This window comes from Eublepharis macularius, chromosome 8 (genome assembly GCF_028583425.1).
Source record: "Eublepharis macularius isolate TG4126 chromosome 8, MPM_Emac_v1.0, whole genome shotgun sequence".
Lineage (NCBI taxonomy): Eukaryota > Metazoa > Chordata > Lepidosauria > Squamata > Eublepharidae > Eublepharis > Eublepharis macularius.
In genome coordinates this window covers 68,328,868-68,347,532 of record NC_072797.1, presented here as the reverse complement: position 1 = coordinate 68,347,532, position 18,665 = coordinate 68,328,868, and positions in this window count along the sequence as shown.

Sequence of the window (18,665 nt, the reverse complement as noted above, 5' to 3'; positions counted from 1 at the left end):
GCATGGGGAAGGGGACTCAGCTGCTGCTGTGACATGAGTGAATTGGTCTCTGTGGTAGTTGGCATTCTATGCTCCACCTGGTTGCTTGGGCAGGGCTGGATGCGGGGGGTGGGGAATGACCTTCTCCCGTACAATGGGCACCTATGGGCTAGGCCATTATTTTTTGCATCATAACTTTTTGCCATGGTGGGGGGCATTTCCAGGGCTGAAATAGCTTAGAACCTGACTAACTCATACCCTGTCCCCCAGCCTGTCCTGTTGGGTGCAGGGACTTACACCTGCACTCAGCTGTCATGGCTGGGCACTGGCGGAGGGCCAAGACAGAGCAGTGCTGCAGCTGGGTGCCGTTGTAGGGCGAGTTGTGCCATCATAAGTCCAGGATACACTGGTGTAACTCGTAGTCAGTTCTCTAAGTACTTTTGCCCTCCTCCACTCAGGACTGTGCTGTCCATAATACACTATTATTAAAAGATGAGATCATACAAAAAATGCAAGAGATATTACTGTTTCAAAACCACAAGAGTGGTTCCCAAAATCACTTCAGAAGACATTTTCAGCTCAGAGAACTAGTCTTGTTTTTACCCGTCCTCCACTTACCTCTCTCCCTCCCTTGGCAGTCAGCAGCAGCTTTCCCTCTGAAGCCCCACTGCCCTGATTCCAGGGGTAGGATGGAGGCATGGTAGTTTAACAATGTAAATGTTTATTATTAACTTCTTTTATACCCCATTTTTCTCCCTAATTGAGATCTAAAGTTGCTTTCAACAATCTCCCCTAATCCATTTTGTCCCCCAAATAACCTTATGATGTAGGTTAAAATCAATGAGTTGGATGGGAATTCAGGAGGTGGGGAGTATCCCTGACTTTTTCTTCAGGGCCCCAGAATCACTAAATCACCCCTGACTGGCAGGGGATCTGTCTGCCAGCATTGTTGTGGCATGAAGCACACACAGCAGTGGTCTGCCTCTTTCTGTGCCTCATGCTCGGTGGACCACCTTGCCAAGCCATGCGGTCCCTTCATGGTCAACAATTTTTTTATTTAATGTGTCCAGAATTTTTGTTGAAAGCATCTGGCAACCCTATATTTGCTTTATTTATGAATATACAAACAGAACACAGATACAGGCACAGAGGCACTCTTCCAGGGCAAAAGATATACTACCATGCATTGGATCCTAAGAGAGAGAGAAAGAGATCTTGCGTGCTCCTCAACTGGATGTAAGCCACTTTGAGTCCGCATTGAGGAGTAGGTTGGGGGTATAAATGAAGTAAATAAATAAGACACATCTCCATTCCTTTATCATGTAGGGTAGACCAAGCCATAGTAACCAGAGGCCCCGCTATAGGACAGGACCATCCACAACTGTCAAGCGCAGTACAATGCTTCCTAATACTTGCTGGGTCAGAACCCTTATAGATAATCCACTTCAGGATACAAACACCCAATAGGAATTGGCACTCCACTCTTCTAGTTTCCATAACAGTTGCTAGCAACATTTCTCTCACACAAGGGGGGGAAAAGTGTGCTCAGTGCAGAAAGGGCTTGGAAAATGTTAGCATAACTTCACTGTGATGTTGGCACAATTATTATTATACTGATGGAGCCGCAAGTGGAGGAAAAGGGGAGTACAGCCACATTTCTGGGTGCTTCCCCCCAAATTAAAAAAACACTGCAGTTTGGATGCCAGACCAGGGAAAAACATCCATGTGTAAGCAACCACAGCCCAAGACACTTCTCTACTTAACAAGGCACTATGCATTTGCAGATCTCTCTAGAAGATCCAGGGCAAGTCATCTTATTTCTGCTCATCTTTGGAACTAGCTTATTTCTGATTAGCTCTCCCCACTGTCAAAGACTGATTAAAACTCATGCTGCCCTGGTGAATTAGATTTAAACTGCTTTTCTCCACAGCTGATTGATGAGCAAGTGAAATGGCAAACTTCTTACGAGAGGTCACACGCTTTGGAAAGGAATTTGAATTGAAATTAAGCTGGTTCCTGACCTAAAGCTAAATTATAACATTAAGTTCAAGTGGAAATTAAAGGACTAAAGTAGGGGAGAAGGTAGAATCACAAATTGTATTTGGAGTCTTTCTTACACAACCTTCATGTCTCTACACAAATCATCGTACGCGGGGACACTCAAGTGGCTTACTTTGTGTGGTCTTCAAGTGTACTCTGTCTCCCTAGCAGTGCATGTGCATCTACAATGGGAGAACAAGTGTACGATCTTTCACCTGAGTGTCCCCGTGTAAGATGTCTTTCTTTCAGATTGGCTTTCCGCATGAGAAATTCTTTGCGGTTGCTTTAGGTGGATAGCCATGATGGTCTGTGGCAGAACAGCAGGATTTGAGTCCAGTGGCACCATAGAGACCAACAAAGTTTTCAGGGTGTAAGCTTTCAAGATTCAAAATTCCCTTCTTCAGACACAGCATTTATAAAACTCCCTACTCATGAATGATACAAAATGTCTCACTAGAGACAGGTTATTTTGCTCAAAATACCACACGCTTGCAATTTCTTTAGTTAATTAGTAATAATTGCCATCTAATCACAATGATAAAGATTAGAATTCTCCCTTTACTCATAAATTGTTTATTTATGCACTCTAATGGTAGAATGTTGGGAAAGCAATATACCTTAAGGATCTCCTGCTGGTATAACTAAAAGAATGGAAAACAACTGCCTCATTGAAATATAGTGATTGAAAGTTTAATGGGTTAACAGATCTAGTTTAGTGATCATGGATGATTTACACTGCCAGCCCTGGCTGTAGGCTATTACAGGAAGTGAAACGAAGCAGAATCAGGAAAATAGGGGAGGAATAGAAATAGAAGCTCCTGGGCTTTTGAAATTTCCTGACAAATTCACCACATCTCCCCTTTCCTGTCACTATAGCGTGTGTGTGTGTGTGAGTTTTTCTCCTGTTAAAAGACAAAGCTGTTTCTGCCAAGGATTAGCAATCTTGCTTTCATTTGATAAACTAACCTTTGTATTTATTTTAGGGTTGCCAGGATGCCTGGAGAAAAATGTTGTGTCCTTTTAACAGAGGCTTAATGGGATGTTATTTAACAGGTGATGTTATTTACTTCCATGTCATGAAATGCTTCAATGATCCAGTTCTCCCAGCCTGGTTCTTCAATTAAAGAGGGAAGACATTTTCCTCCAGACATGTTGGCAACCCTAATTTATTTACAAATAATGTTTTTAAATAAGAGCACCTCTAGAGTACAAATGTAAACTAATGTGAAATTGGTTTAACTGCTATGGTTTCCCACATGACAGCTTTTTCAGGGTGTTGAGAGTTTTTACTTTTAGACATTGCCCTGTCACACAAGACTGAAGGGCAACAGACTTTGGTTAGAATTAGGGTTGCCAACTGGTCTGGAGAAAAATATCCTGTATCTTTAACATATGTTTAATGTATACAAGTGGGCAGTTGAAGCTTTTCATGGCATGGAGGTAAATAACATCTCTTGATAAATAGCATCCCATTAAACCTCTGTTAAAGGTGCATAACATTCTTCATCAGATTGGTTGGCAACTCTCATTGGAAACCATGACTGTTAGGCCAGTTCAAACTTTACAGCCTCCATTTAGAGGGCTTAAAACATTATTCCTTACAGTCCTCCTTAAAAAAGTTCCTGCAAGGAGGCAGTGGATGCTAGTGTTTGAAAGCACCATTCAGTTGGTGTGATCCCTCTTAAAAGTATGCAAAGCCTCCATCTGCACCATGCAGTCCTGGCAAGCACTGTGAAGCGTCTCTGTATAATTAGGCTAATCCCCAGGAAAAGCTGCATTCAGTCATTACTGCTATTGCATGTTGTGCTGTTACGTGGAAGAGCTTGGGCAATATCCTTGCAGGGGCTGGATCACAGAAAACAGCCCTACAGAATTCTGGGTGTTCTGAAAGAAGTCCTGTTGGATGCCTGTGTGAAATTTATGTTAGTACATTTTTATTCCATCCTTCCTCCCAGGAATTCAGGATGGCATACATGGTTCTTTCTCCTTCCATTTTAACCTGGCAGCAATCTGTGAGTTAGGTTTGGCTGAAAGAACTTCATGGCAGAGTGGGGGTTTCATGCCAGGTCCTCTAGATCCTAGACTGACACTTTAGCCATTATTCCACATTGGGTCTCAAAAAGCTGGGCTATTGCCAACTGATCTTTTCCTCTGGTTTCCTCACAAAAACACAGTTTAGGATTTTCTCTGTTGCTGCCACACTTCCAGCTGAAGCACGCCCATCCCCCCAAGTCTGCTTCCTAATGGTTGCCTTTCTCCACTTTTTCTAAATTTATGTGTTGAGTATTCCCTTGCTTATGTGCTGGCTGAAGGATCACATTGTTGGTTCAGTCAGTATTTTTGTCACTTTGGAAAGTGAGGATGTGCCACCCCTTTTTTCTCTTTTGCATATGAGCTATATTGACATAGTGGGATAACATGAGGTTGTATTCCCATGGCAACAGAGAGTTCTGCCTTTGCTAGACCTGAGGGCTTTTTCTTTTGTTGTGTCTGGTTAATTTCTTTCCCTCCTTTGGAAAGTTTGAATTCATCGAGCAAACATTTTGCAAAAGTTTGAATGGATTCTTTCCCCTGCTGCAGAGATGATCATTACTGTCTACAGTGTCCTCTCTTCACTGACATAAAAAGTGGAGGCTGCCGAGTCTTACTTTATACATCTCTAGGACTGGTGTTTGTGTTAAATAGGCAGAGGCTGGTTCCAGTAAATGATTCTATACATTAACAGTGGTTCACATTTCATTCAATTTTGTCTTCAGACTATATTATTAAACCATGCAGCTCCACAGTGCATTGCATACCTACCCAGATAAAACTGATTCGGAGATTTTGAGACCCCCTCCCCCCCAGGTCATGCCAGTCTCTCATAGCCTTTCAGTCAGATGCTTCCTCTGCTCTGTGATTGCAAGTTGTTTTTTGTTTTTTTAAAATTGTGGGTTTCTTCAAGAGAAATCAGTGGAAGCTCAGGGGGGGGGGGGGAAGGAAATGGGCATGCAATTGTTTGGATGTGGGCAGGACCTTTCAAGGTACAGTAAAATGTACACACACTGCAAACATGCTCCAGGTGCATTCCTTCCAGAAACACTGGTTCAAAGGTGATCTGAAAAAAAACCCAGAAAAATTGGGAGAAAATCAACTGAGTAATACTGGCAAATACTGTAAGGGAAATTGGGGGAATCCAATGCAGCTAAGAAGCTGAACTGCAACAAAAAATCTGTGTGGAAAAGCCCTGAAATCACAGACTCACACATTTATACCTGAGAAACCAGTCACTGTTTCTTCTAAACTATTTCCACCAATTTCCTACAGGTATTTTCCCAGTTTTTTAAATAGAAATACTGGTTTGTAGCATCAGTAGTTTGTAGCATCAGTAGCAATTGGAGGACATTTTTTCATACACCAATTGATGTGGAATTATTGTTTTATCTGACTCAGTTTACAAAGTAGTTGGTGATGGTAGAACCAGCCTCACTCTATTGCTGGATCACCTTGCAACCATAATCTGTATCCATCTTTTAACAATTGTTAATTATTTATGGGGGGGAAATCCTGACTGTATGCATCCAAGTGTCTGTGTATCTGAAAAATAAACAGAAAAGGCTGAAGAGTGAGTGCCCCCTGAATTGGCAGTGGATTCTGGACTGACAAAAGAGGAACTCAATTCATATAAATAAATTATGGGACTCGCTGCCACCATATCTGTTAAGGGCCCCTGGCTTTTAAAGGGGTTTAGAAAGATTAATGAAGGAGAGGGATATTAATGTATTGGCCACGGTAGCTTTTTTAAAAAACCTCTATGCAGAAGCAGTATCCCTTGGAATTTCAGTTTTCAGGTGTCAAGACAAGGTGGACTCTTGGTTTGATCCCAGAGGCATCTTATGTTTTCTTCCTGATTCATACATCTCCCCTGTTTGAGTATAAATCCAAGCAGTTTGTTCCTTCTCTTTGCCTCATAGTGACTGCTGCTTTTCAAGTGACTTTTCCAATCAGGGTTCTTGCAGCTTTACTTCTTTCTGACAAGACAGTTGTCCATAGCAGCAGCTATCTTTTTCTTTTCTGCTGTTTTTTTTTCTTTTTAAAAATACATTTAGAAACTTGGTGGAGCACATGACTTCCCTGACGAACCCCCCCCCCCCCCCAAACCCTTCCCTCTCTCCTTGGCTTCCAGTTCCTGACTTCACTGGCCCAGGGCTACTCCCTCTACATGCTGGAAAAGATCACTGCTCATTCACAGATCTCTGCGAGCATCAGTTTAGTGCTAAGGGCAAGTCCCACTTTTTTCTTTCCCATTTGGAAGCAACATTTCATTGGCAGAAAATAAGCCACAGGCTACTCAGGTTTATAAAATCCTTTATTATCTACAACATTAAATAGAATCTAATATAAGTTGATTTTCCTTATTTTATGTATCCTGGTAGTTTTATCCATAACTTTATCTCAAGGAAGAAACTAAAAAAAAATTCCTTCCAAATTAGCTAGTACAATTTGACACCAATCCTAAGCAAGTCTACTCAGAAGTAAGTCCCATTTTATTCAGTTAGTTTACTCTCAGGAAAGTTTTCTTAGGCTTGCAAACAATATTACTACAGAACTGTATGTACAATGCACCTGAATTGAAGGCACATCTGCTACAGAATCAACAGTTGCCCTCTTCAGAAAACAACTGCACTATGAGTATAAATCAGACATTTACAAATGAAAAGCATACAATTCACAGAAATGTTGTACTCCCTAGTCCTGGTTGTTGTCAGTCGATTCTGCTATAGTTAGATACTGTACTTGAGGCAGACAATTCTGTGTGTAATATATTCCATCTGTTACAAGACTGAAATGAACATTTGGCTCTTGGGCCTGCCAAGTAAGCTTCTGTTTGCTGCCAGAATGTAGCGTGTTCAAAAGGAAGGGAGATGGTTGAATTTCACGATTCCCTGATGCCTCAGAAGGTTGCTGTTGGAAAGTAATTTCTGGAGCAGTAAAAGATGGAAGAATTTTCACCCATTCTTATCCATATTATTCTTTTCTTTCAGGAGGTGTCTAGAGACCATCCAAGACATTTAGGTACTTGAGGGGGAAAACTCAAATAGTGTCTTCTGCCATAGTTAAACAAAATGCAACTGAGAATTCCCAAATTTACCAACTGAGGCAACTACCTCATGGTAGGACTAGCCAGCTCTGATGCTTCTTGCCTAAATGCTCATGGTAATTTCTACCAATAGCAAGTGAGAAGAATTTGATAGTAATAGTAATTCCATACAACCAGAAACCAGGTGGTCACCTGCCTGTCAATAAATACTGCAGATATGAACAGAATTTGGCATACAGCAAACAACTGAACTCTGGTTACTCTATGGAAATAATTGGTAAGACCATTTATAATTTTTCTGTAAGACCATCTATATTCTTATCCCCTCATTTCTCCATTGCAAAAATGAGTTTTAGCAAGAAAGACAGGCTGAAAATTAAGTAAATAACCTTTTTAAATGGGCTCATGGTGGCTAAGGAACTTTTTAACCATCCTTTTCTTTTGGGAATAAGCAATTTAGAGAGATTCTTGCTGAATCAGAAGGAATTGTTTTTCTTTACATCCCTCAGTAATGTCCCAATCATTCACAAATTCTGCTTTCTTTTCCTCCTTCCTGAATGAAATTGACAAGAATAATATTGCTGCACAGCATGCAGCCTAGTCAGTTTTACCACTCTATTGACTTATGCCAATTTCACACTTGCCACTTAAAACACTTAATGACCTTGGCCATTTCCATACGGCCAAAGCCTCCAGAAGATCGCGCAAAACTCATGGAACGAAGTGGCTTCCTACCGCAATTTCCCGGCATGATCCCGTTTAATGGCGCGATTTCTGAGGTCATTGCGCCATTAAAGGGGATCGTGCTGGGAAATCGCACTAGAAAGTTGCTTTGGTCCGTGCATTTCTCACGATCTTACAGGAGCATGTGAAAACAGCCCTTCTCCTACTGTTGTTCTGCACATGTGAAGAACATATACAATCACTGAAACGCTAAAATCTGGGCATTTATCAGCTTTTTCTTAAAGATAATTAGCAACATATAATTATTCAATTCTTTATTCACAGAAACACTCAAGGTAGAACAAGAGTTACAATTTTAATTTAGCATGAGGATTAATCTTGCTGATTTGTAATTTGAAAACATCAAATTAGTGATTAATTTATCTTCATCAGGATGTTTACGGAAATTCTATTAGGAAGTGCAGCTGTAAAATTTGAATATTAGTTTTGTGCTCTCACATCAAGTTAATATTGTTCTTTTGAATTATTCACTGCAACCATGTATGTTCATAGATGGCCTTCTGTATAATTCAGAACATAGCATTCCATCTCATGTGGGAAAAATCTCTAACAAGCATCTTGCAACTGAATATGACTGAATATGAATATGAATATGATCCTGCACTGGGCAGGGGGTTGGACTAGATGGTCTGTATGGCCCCTTCCAACTCTATGATTCTATGATTCTATGACTGGACTGAATGCATTTATTGCTGAAGGGTCATCATGAATAGGGTGTGAGGGGGAAGACTTGGCACTTACCTCGTGTCTTCCACGTGTGTTTTCTCATGCACGTGGGAAGCATGCTTGTGTTCCTGGTGCTTGATTGATGAAGTCACTTCCGGAAGCATAACCAAGCATAATGACATTATAACATCATATAACATTATAATGTCATTATGCTTGGATTTTTTTTAAAAAATCCATGATACCCATTGAGATAATGATGATGTTACAATGTTACAGTGTCATAAAGTTTTCTTGACACACAAAAAAGAAGCATCTTGGGGAAGGAGAAGGAGGAGGGGTGAAGGGGGAAGGAGGGGCTGAGAGAAAGATGTAGAGACCAGTCAGTGAGAAGTGGCCTACGGAGGGGGGTGGAGGAGGGTAGAACAGAGGAAAGATGGGGAAAATGGATGGAAAATCTTACATGATTGAAAACTGCAGTTAGAAAAACATCAGGGAATAAGTGCAGGCAGAAAACCTGAAGAGAAATCTTGAAAACGCCTCATTGTATTCTGAAGGGGGAGTTAGGTGTCCAGAATTCGGAAGAAAACCCAGAGTGGTATGGGACCAAAAGTGATGAAAATCGCCTGTGTAAAAAAGGCCTTGGTTGGTTTGTTTTAATCCAGTTTAAAGGGAAAAGCCTGGAAACACCATAGGTTGTTCTTGGAATTAGCACACTGGCATGTAGACAGTTCCCTTAAATGTGTTTTAAATTTTTGGTTGTAAGTATGCTTTAACTTGTAAAGGCTGTATACAATAAATTTTCTACCTACATACCTACCTTTAATGTGTGGACTTCCTGCTTTCCATGTGGGGAGAAATCCCCATGTGAAAGTGGCCCCAAACAATCTTCAGACAGACTGGGCTTGACTTCTGTCCCCCCACCTCTTTTCTTGAACATTCAACTAAGAAAGAATTCTGAGTAATTTGCCCATTGTATTTTGAACATTGAGTGGGTTCTAAAGGCATTTCTTCAAATGTGCTAGATTTAGATTTCATTTCATATTATTAATAAGGCAAGTAAGGGCCGTCATTATGTCTTTGTTGTTGCCTCCATTTTATTCCAATGTCCTTGAATTACACTGTCTTGGCAATGCGCCAGCAATAATTCCAGTATATCCAAAATGACATAAGTGTAGAATCTTAAGGACACAAGATGTACAGTTTGTTCTCTATAATTTGGCCTCTCTTTTTGGTTTCTCTTAAAAATCCAAATGATCAAACTAGCACGTGACTGTGTTGCATATCTGTTGTAGATTTTTAAAAATTACTTCCTCAGTGAAAGATAAGTCTCTCAGTGCTTTCTCCCTCCCACTAATTCTGTTTTTTACAAGCACCAATCAGTTTCTGTTCTAATTTGTGTCTGACAGATTACCCATCATAAAGTCTATCTTTGTCTTGGGATATGATGGAAGTCAGAACTCAGAATTCCTGATGGCCACAATCACAAAATGCCCAAATAAATCTTATTTCATCATGATGTTTGGCTGGGAGAAAGAAAAAAGCACAATCTCTTACACATGAGGCATCAGATGTGTCAGCAGAAATAGGATCTAATTAATTTTTAGAGATCTGCAGCTGAATATTCTTAGTAGAGAGGTAGGAAATGATTTATATTGGTTTAAGTGGCAGACTTGTGTAGGCAGTTTTGTGTGGTTGCCGCAACAAGGAAATGAAGTGTAAATTACTCGATCTCCTTCTATTTTAGACATTATGGGAATTTATTTAAAACATTTCTATGCTGCTTTATCTCCTCAGGCTCAAGGCAGCTAAGAATGTAGCAATCCAGTTGCAAGCATATAAATTATCAAGATTAAAACACAGGCTTAAATGCACTAATAACAAATTAAAGTGTGCTAAAGATTTAAAACGCAGAACTAAAAACACTTAAAATCAAAAGAAACACAGCCAAAATCTGCTGAAACAATTTATCCTCCACCAAATGCACTTTGGAATAATACTTGTGCATAGATATGTAGTATTCCTCTCAAACATTTCAGAGAAATACAGATTATTATTGTTTACAGCAAAAGATATTTTCTTTAAAAAATCTTATCTTTGCTTACACAATTCAGATGTTCATCATCATTCTTCTGTGCAGTTCCAAATTGGGACTGTGCAGGCACAGGCCAGCCACAGAGAGAGATTATTTAGAGAGAGGTTCTTTCAGTTCTAGGAATGGCAGTCCATGACAGATAGATCCTCAAACCCCTCATAGCAAGTACTCCAAGGTCTTGGTTGAAAAGGTTTTATTATGGAGATCCATTAAGTTCACAGGTCCTTCAAAGATTAATAGGAACTGGCAGGAATGAAAATACAAGCACATGCACTTTGATATAAGGAGCAGGATTCCCCCTCCCCTGGGGCAGTTAGCAATAAGGTGCAAAACCCCCAATTCTCATGAGAATCACAATAGCTTTGTCTGGGCAGAGAAAGCCAGAAGATTACAAGGAATTCAACTCCCTCTGTCTCTTGCTAAGAATTACAGCACAAGGTCAACAAACAGGCTTCAGAGATAACAAGCTCAGCAATAGTACTTTCATTTTCAGGCAGCCCAGAGATGGCATGAATATAATGGTTACAATATATGAACCTGATATGAGAGCATACAGGTATACAGTGTGATTAAACCAATGCATAGAACAAAGAATATATGAATGACATGGATGAATGGTATGCAGACATGACATTACTGCCCCCCTTAAGTGCCTCCTCCATTTCCCAAGGGTCCAGGCTTGTCAAGATACAGTTCATGGAATTTCTTGATGAGTCTAGGAGCATTCATATCAGAGTGTTTAATCCGTTCCTGGTAACTGGGGTCAAAATATTTCCTCCTTCCCAGGTAGTACAGCTGATTGTGCTTGAGTTTAGAGTCTAAAATGCTTTCTATTTCATGATGAACTTGGCCATCCACTAGGATGGGATGAGGGGCTCTCCGTTCAGGATGCCACTTGTCGGGCGGGGGGGAGCTTTTTTAGAAGACTGAAGTGAAAGACGGGGTGGGTTTGACGTAAGTTCTTTGGTAATTCCACTTATACTGTCACCTCATTGATAAGTCTTTTCACAGAAAATGACCCCAAAAATTTCCACCCCAATTTTTTGCTAGGTTGCTCCACCCTGAGGTTCTTTGTGGAGAACCTAGGAACCTCCTAGTTGGAGTTTCCAGAGGGTAGAGCGTTTTCTGTCAGCAAATTTTTTGTAATCCTCCTTTGCATTGGTAAGAGTCCTTTGTTCCCATTGAGATGTTAGAGAGACCACCATTCTCCCAGATCCCCTGGTTGCTGAAATTGTGGGGTTTGGGCAAAAGGCATTGCAGTTCCTTCATATCCCTGTGCTATTTTGAAGGGTGAGGCACCTGTGGAGCTGTGGATTGAGTTGTAATATGCGTATTCAACAAAAAAACCCCAAACACTCTTAATTATCTTGCTGATAATTAATGTAACTGCCTTTGCACTAGGTGCAGAGTCTTTAAATATCCAAAATGCCCAGCTAATTTGGAATCATGACATTGTTTCAACACTTCCCCTCTCAGGCTGGCTGGGATGTATAATTTCTCTGCTTTGTACCAATAGCCATCATCCTTTTTTTCCAGACTGGCTTTGGGCACATCTTCCCCCTCCTTTTCCACCTCCTCTTTAACTTTTTTCTCCCAGTCGGAGAGATTCGGCTTGAGGGTGTTTTGCAGTTTTGCAGCTCAGCTGCAGGTGGTTACCGCCCCCCCCCCCCCAACTGGGACGGTGAGAACAGAGCATCAATTACCTCCTCCCTCTGGCTGTCATGTTGGGGCATGCGCGTCTGCCAGAAAGTTCGAACGGCCAGGGAGGTGCTTCAGCATAAAATTGAACTTGGAAAAGAATTCAGCCCATCATCGCTGCTTGGCACCTAATTTGCAGGGGGTGTGCAAGGCTTCCAAGTTTTTATGGTCAGTCCATACCTTAAATGGTATTTTTGCCCCCTCCAGCCAGTGCCTCCAAGTCGTAAGCACTAATTTAATCGCAAAAGCTTCCTTCTCCCATACAGTCAATTGCGCTCAGCTTCAGAGAATTTTTTAGACACATATGCACAGGGATGTAATTTCCCCTCCTCATCATGTTGGAGCAATACTCCCCCGGCTGCAACATCAGACGCATCCACTTGCACCACAAATTTATGACTTTCATCTGGGTGTTGTAGCACTGGCTCTGAGGTAAACAGTTTTTTCAACTGATCAAATGCCTCCTGGCGTTCAGTAGTCCAATTCATCTTAGCACTGGGTTTCGTCCCTTGGGGTCCCTTCCCTTTTGTTTTCAGTAAGTCAGTTAAGGGTAGGGAGATTTGGGCAAAGTTCTTTATGAAAGGTCAATAGAAATTGGCAAAACCCAGGAATGATTGTAGTTGCCGCCTCGTTCTGGGGCGACCCCACCCCACTACGGCTTGAATTTTGGCCAGGTCCATTTTTAAATCATGCTGTGACACCTGGTACCCCAAGAAATCCGATTCCTCTTTATGGAATTCACATTTGGATAATTTCACTGGTAGATTATGCTTTTACAGGGTGGTCAGCACTTTCCTCACCAGTTTTACATGTGATTCATAATCTCTTGAATAAATCAACACATCATCTAGATAAACGACCACACCTTTGTACAGATATTCATGTAATACCCCATTAATTAAATTCATAAAAACACCCGGGGCCCCGTGTAAACCAAAAGGTATTCAAATTGTCCCAACAGGGCATTGAATGTGGTTTTCCATTCATCCCCCTCCTTTATTCTTACTCAGAAGTAAGCATCTTTTTAAGTCCAGTTTAGTGCCACCACACTAAATAAGTTTCTAATCAAGGGGAGGGGGTATGCATTAGACATTGACACTGCATTTATTCTACGATAATCCACGCACAGTCATAGCCCCCCCTCTTTTTTCTTGTGGAACAATACAGGCGCAGCATGGGGGGAGCTGGCCGGGCAGATGAATCCTTGCACCAGGTTTTTGTCAATGAATTCTCGTAACTCTTTCTTTTCTGACTGGCTCATAGAGTACAGTTTCCCTTTCAGCAGCTTTTCCCCCGGTATTGATTAAATGGCACAGTCCGTAGGTCTATGCAGGGGGAGCTCATCCGCTTCCTTTTCATCAAATGCTTGTTTTAAATTTTGATACTTGGGGGAGATTTGGTTCAGCTCCTCTCTGAGAAGTAATACAGTCTCTAGAGGTGAGGGAACATTTTGGCCCCATTCTTCAGCCCATACATGACCTGTACAATTCTTTCCCCCATCAAAAAGTAGCTCATCTGTTCTCTATTTAATATGCGGGTTGTGGTCCCACAGCCATTAGCTTCCTAAAACAAGCGGGTAGTTAACTACAGCGCTAACAATCAGGATTCTGGACTCCCAGTGGGTCCTCATGCCCATGTGGACTGGTTCCGTTTGATTGACAGCAGGATCTTTCATGTTAGATCCATTCATTTGCTCAAATACTATGGGCTTATTTAGTTCTATAAGCCCTAATAAACCTGTGCTAGGTTTATTACGTCCTGAGTGCAACCAGAGTCAATTAACACCTGCACTTGTACGTGAGTCCCCTTTTTAGGGTTAACTAAAGTCACTGGAAGGAACAATAGAGCCCCTTTCTCTCTCACCTTTCTTGGCGGTGCTTTTTGGGGGACCTGCCAGTGGGCTCTTTTCATGGCAGGCCTTCCTCATTTCCCAACGGCTGCTCAAGCTGGGTTTCCATCTCCTCCTCAGGCAGTTCAGTAGCTTCCAATCCAGTTTTGGGGTGCCCGCATTTTGGCAGTGCTTTCCTGTTTGAAGTTTTAGGTGGGCCTGCCGTCCTCTTAGGGGGCTGGCCTCTTCCCATCTGTTCTTTTCTCACAGGTTCTCTCACAGGTTCTTTTTTCCTGGAGCATTGGGAAGCAAAATGTCCAGTGCCTCTGCACTGCATGCACAAGCCTTGTCTCAAACATAAGGCTCTTTCTGATTTGGGAGCAGGGTGTCCGGTCCTCTCCCTCTAGGTACCGAGAGCGGTTTACAGGCTCCAGTTTGCTGTTGCATCCGCACAAGTTTCACTTCTTGCTCTCAATTTTTGACCTCACCCGCCAACTGGATCCATCCCAGTAACGTACCAGGGTCGTCTTGCACCAATGATTTGGCTAGCAGATCAGCATTTAATCCATTATGGAAAAACTCAAATTTTAATCCCTTCATGATAGTCCCGTACTTCGGCCGCATAGTGCCTAAACTCGGCTGTGTATTTGCGGATAGGTCTCTGCCCTTGCCTTATTGTATTTAGCTTTGTCCTGGCCCTCTCTCATCCAGAGGATCTTCAAACTGGGCTCTTAAAGCATACACAAAGACATTTAAATCATATAATTCAGGCACTTCCAACTCATAGAGGGTTACGTACCATTCAGCTGCAGGGCCCCCCAGCCGGAACCCTAAGCGGCTCACCCTGCTATGGTCATTTGGGAACAAGTGCCCCCAGTCCTGGAAAAATTCCATGGCTTGTATAATGAAGAACCCCAAGTCTTCAGAGTTTCCGTCAAATCTGGCTTCTAGGTTGCACCACCCTTGCGACAGCCCCATTGCGAGAGCCCCCATTCCCGGTGCTGTCGCTTGCTCTAAGATGGGGGCCGTGGGAGAGGAGCCGTGGCATTTGATCCCCTGGAACTCCTGGGGGTATCTGGTTTTCTGCATAGTCCCTATAAGGTAAAGGGGCTGCTGGTGGCAGAAAGAAGGGAGTTGGCTGGTACGGCGCCTGACCCCTCTCCATTTCATAGGGGTGTTGTACAGCCATGTCCCCCATGTGTAGGTGGCTTTATTGTACTCCTGTCCTAGTGGGGACCCAATTTAACCCCATCCCCATTCCCTGGGTGAGGTAAATTGTAATCCCGCGGCTGTGGGTAGAAGTTGTTCTGCTACAGGAGGTCTCATCCCCCTCCCTTCTCCTGCTCCCAGACTGCTGGTTATGGGCACCACAGCTCCTGGTATAGCTCTAGCTACCGCCTTGTAGGGAGACGGGTGTGACCCCAGCAGCTCCTGGGGTGAAGCTGAGCCATAATCCATTTGTAATCCCATCACTGTTGCTTGATGCGGAAAAGGTTTCGACCTCAACAGCTCCTGGGGTGGAGCCAGGCGATGAGCAATTTGTAATCCCATCGCCACTCCAGCAAGCACCCGCTCTTTGAGGTTGTTTGGATGAAGGGGCCCTGCACCCTCATGGGGTAATCCCCTTTCTGCATCTGTAGCAGCTCTTATCCAACCTCTTGTGAGACCCATTAAGGCTAACAGGTCGTATTTCATCACCTGTAACTGTTCTTGGAGGTTTGCCAAAGGGTCGCCTCCTCTTCCTCAGTGGTCTGTCACTTCCTCCGGTCCCAGTGAGTCTCGAGTGAGGAACAAGCTCCCTCGGCAAAGGTTTCCTCCAGTGCTCACATTCTCGTTGCCCAGTCTCAGGGTTCCCCCCCCATGAAAGGTATATCAGGAGGGGGCTCAAGTCCCCAGGGCAGGTAACTGTCTCTCCTGAGTGGGGAACTAACAGTGTGTTCAAATTCATTTTCTCACCACAGTTCTGATCCACTGTTGGTTAGGTCAGTCATCTCGAACCCGTGTGAGATGGTCCAGTCCTGGGTGTTGTCCTCCAGGCTTTTGCCATCCCCCGGCCATCCCGCTAAAGTTTCCTGTGGGGTTTATGAATGATAATCCACTAATAGGTTCTACCCCTGACTCATCTTCAGGAATCGAGGGCAGTAGAGGTTCCAGCAAGATGCTTGAAGCTGTCATCTTGTTGGAGCAGCATCCAAATAGGGCTCCTCTCCATCTCACTTTTTCCTCCCATGGACAGGGTGCCCATTATCTAGGAGTATCTAATGTCCATGTTAGATGGGTGACTCCCCCCACCCCAGGGATTGCTCCTAACTCCCTAGGCGTGAAGTGTGGATGAGTCCCTGAAAGTCCAAGTCCACTTCTCTCTGCTGCATTTACATCCATTGAGTATCTCAGCCTTGGTTGAGGTGCTTGCATCAGCGCTTTAGAATGTCCTCCAGGATTTGCACCTGGTCCCAGCCGAATATCTGGGTGTTTGGTAGAGTCCTCTGGCCCCATGGACCTTAGGATCAGCTCAATGACATAATGCCAGTAGCCACACTCCAGGGGTATCGGGTTCAGAGGAAAAAAGGGGATTCCTGCCAAAATGTCAGTTCTAGGAATGGCAGTCCATGACAGATAGATCCCCAAACCCCTCACAGCAAGTACTCCAGGGTTTTGGTTGAAAAGGTTTTATTACGGAGATCCATTAAGTTCACAGATCCTTCAAAGAAGAATAGGAATTGACAGGAATGAGAATACACACAAATGCACTTTGATATAAAGAGTAGGATTCCCCCTCCCCTGGGGCAGTTAGCAAAAAGGAGCAAAAGTCCCCATTCTCATGAGAAACACAATAGCTTTGTCTGGCCAGAGAAAACCAGCAGATTACAAGGACTCCCCCTGTCTCTTGTGGAGAGTTACATTTTAGTGCAAGGTCAGTAGCAAGCTGCAGAGAGAACAGTCTCAACATTAGTACTTTCGTTTTTAGGCAAGCTCAAGATGGCATGAATCTAATGGTCACAGTACATGAGCATAATAAAAGAACATATGGATACACAGTATGATTAAATCAATACAGGGAATAGAGAACATATGTGTCATGGCCCAGTCTGGGCTCAGTGAGAGCGAGGACTCCTCCTCAGGAGGAGAGGGGCTTTGTGTAGCCAGCCAGGACTCCTCAGGAGAAGAGGAGCTCCATGTAGCCAGCCCTAACTCAGCAGAGGCTGGTAATCAGGAGCCACAGCTGTTGGCTAATCGGAGCCTACAGCCAGCAGCTGAAACAGAGCCATCAGTACTCTCCAGCCCCAGCACCACAGGGGAAGCTCAGTCAGGGACTTCCACAGGGGAAGCTCAGTCAGGGACTGCCAGCACCACAGGGGAAGCCCAGCCAGGGCCTTCCACCCCCCCAGGTTCACCCACGCCCAGAGAGCGCCGATGTCATGGACCAACCTGGCCCAGCGGAGCAGAGAGACTCAGAGGACTCTTCTGAGGAAGAGGCAGCTGGTGAACCTGACCCAGATCCACAGCCAGTGGCAGAGGCACTGGAGGAGGAGGCAGGCCCTGAAGGCTCAGATACTGATCCACAGCCAGGTCCCAGCACATCGGTTCCTCAGCTTCCCAGCCCTGGGCTGGCAACAGAAAGCCAGGTGCAGGCCAGCTCTCCCCCTTCCTCACCAGAGCCTTGGGAGCGCTGCCAGAGGAGGGCTAGAAGAGCCCTCCAAGCCAGAAGGTGCAGTGCCAGGCTAGCAGCACAGCACCGGCCCAGCATCGTTAGTGATGATGAGTGCTCGCAGGAGCAGGACTGAGACAGCCAGCAGGTGCTTGCTGTAGCACAGGCAGCTGAACACTGTGAGGGTTAAAAGCAGCCAAAGAGGGAGTGGCTGCGTGGAAGCAACGAGTCCGCTTACTACTGACCTTGCTGCTGTGTTTTGAACTGATTCTCTTGTCCCTGACCTTGGCCTGTTCCTGTGGATGTGTTTCTGGAAGCCCCCTTTGGACTTGAAGCCGTGAGTGTGCCCAATTGGTGCCTGAACCTTGAAACTGGGTGCTGCCCTGCTCGGACAACTTGGGAGTTTTCCCTTGCCTGCTGCCAGTGTGAGTCTGCATCGGGATAGCCGCAGACAGCGCCAGAGACTGGAACTGCAGGAGAGACAGCACAGTGCTCGTCTCCTGAGCCGATGCCAGCTGCTGGAGAGCGACGATGAGTAGCTTCAGGATGGAGCCCCAGCAGCTGGCTGAAAACCACGCCTGGCTATAAAAGCCAGTCAGGAGCAACAGGCAGGTGTGGAAGCAATGTGTCTACGGCCTGCAACCACTCCATGTTCCTTGCCCGTGCCTGCTTTTGGACCTGACGCTATCGGTAACTGACCTTGGACTGTGCCTGACCTTGCTCTTGGACTCTGGACTCGCTCCTGGCAGTTTCTCATGTTCTGACCACCAGTTTGACCTGGCTTTCACTCTTGGAACTCCCCTCAGACTCTGGCATTAAGGTTTGGACTTGAACCACCCTGCTTGGGCTGACCCAGCCCACGACAATATGAATGGCATGGATGAAT